Source organism: Pseudorasbora parva, chromosome 22, assembly GCF_024679245.1.
Source record: "Pseudorasbora parva isolate DD20220531a chromosome 22, ASM2467924v1, whole genome shotgun sequence".
Taxonomy (NCBI): domain Eukaryota; kingdom Metazoa; phylum Chordata; class Actinopteri; order Cypriniformes; family Gobionidae; genus Pseudorasbora; species Pseudorasbora parva.
In genome coordinates this window covers 38,098,330-38,105,522 of record NC_090193.1, presented here as the reverse complement: position 1 = coordinate 38,105,522, position 7,193 = coordinate 38,098,330, and positions in this window count along the sequence as shown.

Sequence of the window (7,193 nt, the reverse complement as noted above, 5' to 3'; positions counted from 1 at the left end):
CCCATTGTTTTGGAAATGGAGGCATCATTGCTGCCTGATGCTTTATAATGCTGTTCATATGTGAAGGTGACAGTGTGATATCTTCATGATCAAGCTCCTCTGAGGAATAAAACCCTGTAGTGAAACAGAAATAATAATGTCATCACACGTCTGAACACTAGATGGCGACCGTCAATATGTTTGCACTGATTTAGATTTGTGGAATATAATACAATACTGCCTACTATTATAAAAAACTAAAGTTGTAGATGAAGCAGTATATGCAAGATTAAATATTTCACACTTATTAACATTTTTGTGTAATTCAGTGTCTGGTGACCAGAAAAAGTCTTGTGAGTAAAAATGGTGTTTAAATCCAAATGTGTTTATTCTGCCACCCCAATCAAACAAATATACTCAAATTAGAGATTAAAAAATCATAGTTTAGCCTATATTGTGTCTGGTTGCATAAACAAAACAAGAGGTTCCTTTTCGAACAAGCATGGACATTAATTTCACTTCTCATAAAGTAATCCAAAGATTATATCTCTCAGTTTGAGAGTGTGCCAGTCAGACATCAGAGATCAGACACACACACACACACACACACACACACACACACACACACACACACACACAGAGACAGACGCTGCTTTAACACACAGTGCTTCAGGTTTTGGGTTAAGAAGAATCAAATGCTGAGGGGTGATGCAATTGTGTTCCAGGTTGATTCTAGGCCAGGACGGGCTTGACACCAATCTGACAAAACATATTTCATAACTTCATATCTCACCTTATGTGTTCCTGTCCTAATCTGCCCAGAATCCTCTTATAATGTGCTGTTTTATTCGTCTTTTTGGAAGGTGGTTTGTCTCGGCCTGTAAGCACTTGGATCCTGTATCGTCTACTCTGCAACAAACAAAGTAACATCAGATTTGTTTTTATTTTTTTAGGGTTAAGAATGCATCTGCTAAAAACATGCATGTAATGTTATATAACAGTTTTGAAAGCACTTAGCATTAAGACTTCTTAAAGGGATAGTTTGCCCAAAAATAACCCCAAGATTTATTCACCCTCAAGTCATCCTAGGTGTATATAACATTCTTCTTTCAGATGAATACAATTAAGAGTTATATTAAAAAATTACTTCTAAGCTTTATAATGGGAGTTAATGGTTGTCTCATTTTTGAAGTCCATAAAAGTGTATCTATCCATCATTAAAGTGCATCTGTCCATCATTAAAGTGCATCTGTCCATCATTAAAGTGCATCTGTCCATCATAAAAGTGCATCTGTCCATCATTAAAGTGCATCTGTCCATCATTAAAGTGCATCTGTCCATCATTAAAGTGCATCTGTCCATCATTAAAGTGCATCTATCCATCATAAAAGTGCATCTGTCCATCATAAAAGTGCATCTGTTCATCATTAAAGTGCATCTGTCCATCATTAAAGTGCATCTGTCCATCATTAAAGTGCACCTGTCCATCATTAAAGTGCATCTGTCCATCATAAAAGTGCATCTGTCCATCATTAAAGTGCATCTATCCATCATTAAAGTGCATCTGTCCATCATTAAAGTGCACCTGTCCATCATTAAAGTGCATCTATCCATCATTAAAGTGCATCTATCCATCATTAAAGTGCATCTGTCCATCATTAAAGTGCATCTGTCCATCATTAAAGTGCATCTATCCATCATTAAAGTGTATCTGTCCATCATTAAAGTGCATCTATCCATCATTAAAGTGCATCTGTCCATCATTAAAGTGCACCTGTCCATCATTAAAGTGCATCTGTCCATCATTAAAGTGCATCTGTCCATCATTAAAGTGCACCTGTCCATCATTAAAGTGCATCTATCCATCATTAAAGTGTATCTGTCCATCATTAAAGTGTATCTATCCATCATTAAAGTGCATCTGTCCATCATAAAAGTGCATCTGTCCATCATTAAAGTGCATCTGTCCATCATTAAAGTGCATCTGTCCATCATTAAAGTGCATCTGTCCATCATAAAAGTGCATCTGTCCATCATTAAAGTGCATCTGTCCATCATTAAAGTGCATCTGTCCATCATTAAAGTGCATCTGTCCATCATTAAAGTGCATCTATCCATCATTAAAGTGCATCTGTCCATCATTAAAGTGCATCTGTCCATCATTAAAGTGCATCTATCCATCATTAAAGTGCATCTGTCCATCATTAAAGTGCACCTGTCCATCATTAAAGTGCACCTGTCCATCATTAAAGTGCATCTGTCCATCATAAAAGTGCATCTGTCCATCATTAAAGTGCACCTGTCCATCATTAAAGTGCACCTGTCCATCATTAAAGTGCATCTGTCCATCATAAAAGTGCATCTGTCCATCATTAAAGTGCATCTGTCCATCATTAAAGTGCATCTGTCCATCATTAAAGTGCATCTGTCCATCATAAAAGTGCATCTGTCCATCATTAAAGTGCATCTGTCCATCATTAAAGTGCATCTGTCCATCATTAAAGTGCATCTATCCATCATTAAAGTGCATCTGTCCATCATTAAAGTGCATCTGTCCATCATTAAAGTGTATCTATCCATCATTAAAGTGCATCTGTCCATCATTAAAGTGCATCTGTCCATCATTAAAGTGCATCTGTCCATCATTAAAGTGCATCTATCCATCATTAAAGTGCATCTGTCCATCATTAAAGTGCATCTATCCATCATTAAAGTGCATCTGTCCATCATTAAAGTGCACCTGTCCATCATTAACGTGCACCTGTCCATCATTAAAGTGCACCTGTCCATCATTAAAGTGCATCTGTCCATCATAAAAGTGCATCTGTCCATCATTAAAGTGCATCTGTCCATCATAAAAGTGCATCTGTCCATCATTAAAGTGCATCTATTCATGGGGTGGGGATTAATAAAGGCCTTCATAATCAAAGTGTTTAGTTTTTGTAAGAAAAACATCCATATTTAAAACTTTATAGACTAAAATAACTAGCTGAGTTGAGGGTGGGTAAATAATAAGGTTATTTTCATTTTGGGGTGAACTAACCCTTTAAGGTTTATCATTATATAAATGATATTGATTGTATTAATGAAACATGTGATTGTTCAGGGCAGCCGTGCATTGCTGTGAATCACTTCAGCTGAGTTTAAATGCTATATTTAAAACCACTCAGAGATCGATAAACCTGCCCTCGTTTAGTTCATCAATCACACTAGTGACCGTTTAACCAATGTTCACTAGTAAACAGGGCTAGGTCACTTCTTTTTAATGCAAGTTTGGCCTAATTTAATTTAATATAGTACTGGGGAAAATTCATTGTGAATAATTGCATCCAAAAAAAAGTTTGTGTTCACTTAATATATGTGTGTGCTGTGTAAAATGATTATGTATATACAGTCATGACCAAAATTATTGGCACCCTTGGTAAATAAAGATGGCTGTAAAAATAAATCTGCATTGTTTATCCTCTTGATCCATCATTCAAAAACAAAAAAAAACAACAAAAAAAACCTAAAAGTGTGTGTGTGTGTGGGGGGAGGAGAAATACAATTTTCCACATTGGCCACAATTACTGGCACCCAAGACAGCAGATTTTCCCAAGACAGCAGCTCTGAGTCCTATAAAGCCTGATGGGTTTGGAGAACACCTGACCACAGATCAGAGATCATTCCTCCATACTGAATCTCTCCAGACCCTTCAGATTGACAGATCATCTCTCATTTTCTACAGGGTTCAGGTCAGGGGACTGGGATCCACTGGGATTCTGAAGCTTCATTTTGTGCTCCGTGACACATTTGTGTGTTGATTTTGATGTTTGTTTTGGATCGTTGTCCTAAATGAAGATCTAACCACGGCCCATTATTAGATTTATAGCAGAGGCCGTCAGGTTCTGATTGTTTATCTCTCTGTATTTGCTAGAATCCATGATGCCATGTGTCTGAACAAAATATCCAGGAAAAAAATAGGCCCACAACATTAAAGATCCAGTGGTGTATTTAACCGTGGACATGGGTCCTTTGGGTCCCCTTGGAGTTGGGACTTTTTATCCCTGTTTGCACCAAACCCATCTGGTGGGTTTGCTGCCAAAAAGCTCTTTGTTAGTTTTATCTGACCAAATAACCAGGTCCTGTGTGAATTTCCAGTCGTGTCTGACAACTGAATGGATTCTTGAGACCCTCCCAAACAACATATGGTAATGTAGGGGTTGTTAGAATTTTTTTAAGGCTTTCTGAGCCCAAGAAAATATAGTACAATAAAATAATAATAAATGCAATTGTGGAGACTTTTCCTTTCACTGATTTCTTGCTAATCTCTTTACATTGCATTATCTCAGAAATAAATGATTACTTTGCATTTTTGATCATTTTTTTTTATTAAATAAGAAATAAATTAAAGCTACAATTAAAGCAGCTGTAAACCAAGCAGTCTTTTCCTTTCGCTGATGTCTAAACCGCTTGCTAACCATCTCTCGCACAGTGATACCATCCCATCTCATCTCTCTCTGAAGCGGCAGGTCTGGAGGAGGTGCAGTGGGACGTCTGGCCATTACCTGCAGAGAGCGAGCTCACAGAACACAACACACAACCACTGCAGCAAACACACACTCAACTGGACGAGGTTACCTCAGGTCAAGCAGCACTACCTCTACTGCTCACGGATTAAGAGCCACGCCATCTGCGATACACACATTGATACCCTAAATAGTGCTGCTATTATTTTTCCGAGCCTGGCAACTGATCAAATGAGGGCTTGAGATCTCTTATCAGTATATTAAAGAGAAAAATTAAATTTGCTCTGAAATAAAGTCGGGTTGCATATGCAGTCAGTCAGAAAATCAGTGTTATTGGTGAAGTGCAGATGAAGGCATCCGAGCGGACCGTCCCCGTTTTACACCCATGTGCACTTGGATGGGTAATGTTCCAGAAACAATAACAGCTGCTCCTGAAATTATAGAGCTTAACAAATGAAATACTGCTCAGATGGGTAAAACCAGACCTTAATGCGTCCTAAACACCAGTCTCACAGCAATGCAAGAAGCTTACAAGGCGTTTAATGGAGTCATTCCACTAACAACTAATTAGCGACACCCTGGCAACCACAATCAACATGCGGAACTTTCACTTCAAATTTGAATTCTTTAGAAATGGAGAAGTTCCATTTGCCCAGATCTACAGGCCTATCAAGCATCCGGACAGTTTTCACCTCCATCGCTTTGGGGTACTTCGGGTCAAAAACATCCCTAAGCACTTAAAAAAAAAAAAAGTAAAAAATCGTAGCTACATCAGAATGGTCCGAAACTTAGGAACTTTATTGGTACTTGGTATATGATCACCCCAAAATTGGGGACAGGATTTGAAAAATCTAAGTGGTCGTATTTTTTTGTCACACAGGACCTTCGGGTCAAAAATGACCCCCATAGGAAATGAATGGGAAATTGGCAAAAATATGAAAATACAGAGGTTTTTTGTGCATATAATCTACAAATCAGCCAGGATGCAGAAAAAAGTACTCAACAGAGAAGGGTTGAATCTCTAAAACATCAAGAGTGCAAAACTCACACACACGTGCGCGCGCACACACTGGTTCTGTAAATCCACTCTAGTGGTAAAAAATGTGCAATTGCATGATAAAAATGCTCAATGTGTCCACCGGATGGCACCAATATAATTGAAAAAATTGTTTTCATGATGCCTATGATTCTAAAATGAAATACAGCTTTAATAAAAAACTTTTATATATATATATACACACACACATATATACATTTTCTATTGGTTTCAATGGGAAAAAATAGGTCAATTATTGCATAAATATTATTTATAAATCATAAAATTATTTCAAAACACCAAAAAAGAAAAGAAAAAATATTATTGAACAAAAATATATTTAATTGATTTTACTCAAAAAAATGTTTTATCTTAATCAGGCCCTCCGGGTCATTTTTGACCCAAAAGTTCTGAGTGTGACCAATAAATGAAGTACCCCAGAGGGTTAAAGGTGCTGTATGAATGGAATGTAATAATGCATAAAAATACCAGAATATATTTGCAGATATTTAGTAAACATACAAAGTTCACATACTCATTTCTCCGAAAATCAATGCTACAGCCAGTTATCCGTTCCGTGTCGTAGTGTCTGTTTGTGTTTTGGTCTGTGATAACACACGCTGCCAGTTTACCCAATAGTATTTCTACACCACAGGTTGCCATTTGGTCGTAAAAACAGCATAATGCAGCCAAGGAAGCCAGCAAACAAACTGGGTCAGATTGCAGATTCTACCTGACCTCTAAAAATAAAATTTGGGCTGCAGTACCCAACCCCTAGCTGTCATTCTTACATACAGCACCTTTAAATAGCAAATGCACTTGCGCCCATCTGAAAACCAGGTGTGTCCGGATTCATAGTTGGTGCATTGCTATTTTGAGGAAATTGAAAACGACTGTTAGTCTGGATGCCAGCCGAACTCAGCCCCGCCCACAAAATTTTCAGGGCGGGCGGTTCGGTCTGGCCTCGCTCCATAGAGGAGTAATTATCCCCGAACAGAAACTGTTCGGACCAATCAAATCATCACGGCGGGCTTTAGACGATGACGGACAGATGATCAACAGTAACGTAATCATCTCGTCAACAAAGGGGCTTGGATTATATTTGTTCGAATCCTAAACGGAGAGCTTGTTTGTATCTGCATCACCTTCACTATTTCTCTCAGAAATGATGATCATGTTGGGTAAGTACTCTGTGTATCATTAAATTATTTTATTTTTTAACAACACCGTCAAAGATCGTTTATTCCAGCGCGCGTGCAGACAGGGTTGCCAAGTTTTTACAACAAAACCCGCCAACTACCAGCCCTAAACAATAGCTTCTCGGGGGGTTCTCCAGGGAAAAAATGGCGTTTGGAGGGTAAAATGTGTGTTATTTTGGCAAGGTTGCTGCTAAATTTCACACTTATGGGTCTATATATCACATAATAGTCGCTTCAACCCGCAGACAAAGAAAACAACCTGCAGAAAAAAACGCGGACTTGGCAACACAGTGCAGTTGAGCTCTGTTGACATTTGACAACTAATGTTATGCGTCGCTCCGTTGCTCTGATTGGTTGTAGGTCTGTCCAATTGAAGTCTTTCCTGGTTGGGTTGAAACACGCCCCATAATCACAGCCCAATGGAGCATATGGACTCATATTCTGTCTAGAGCTGAGTATGACCACGTCAGG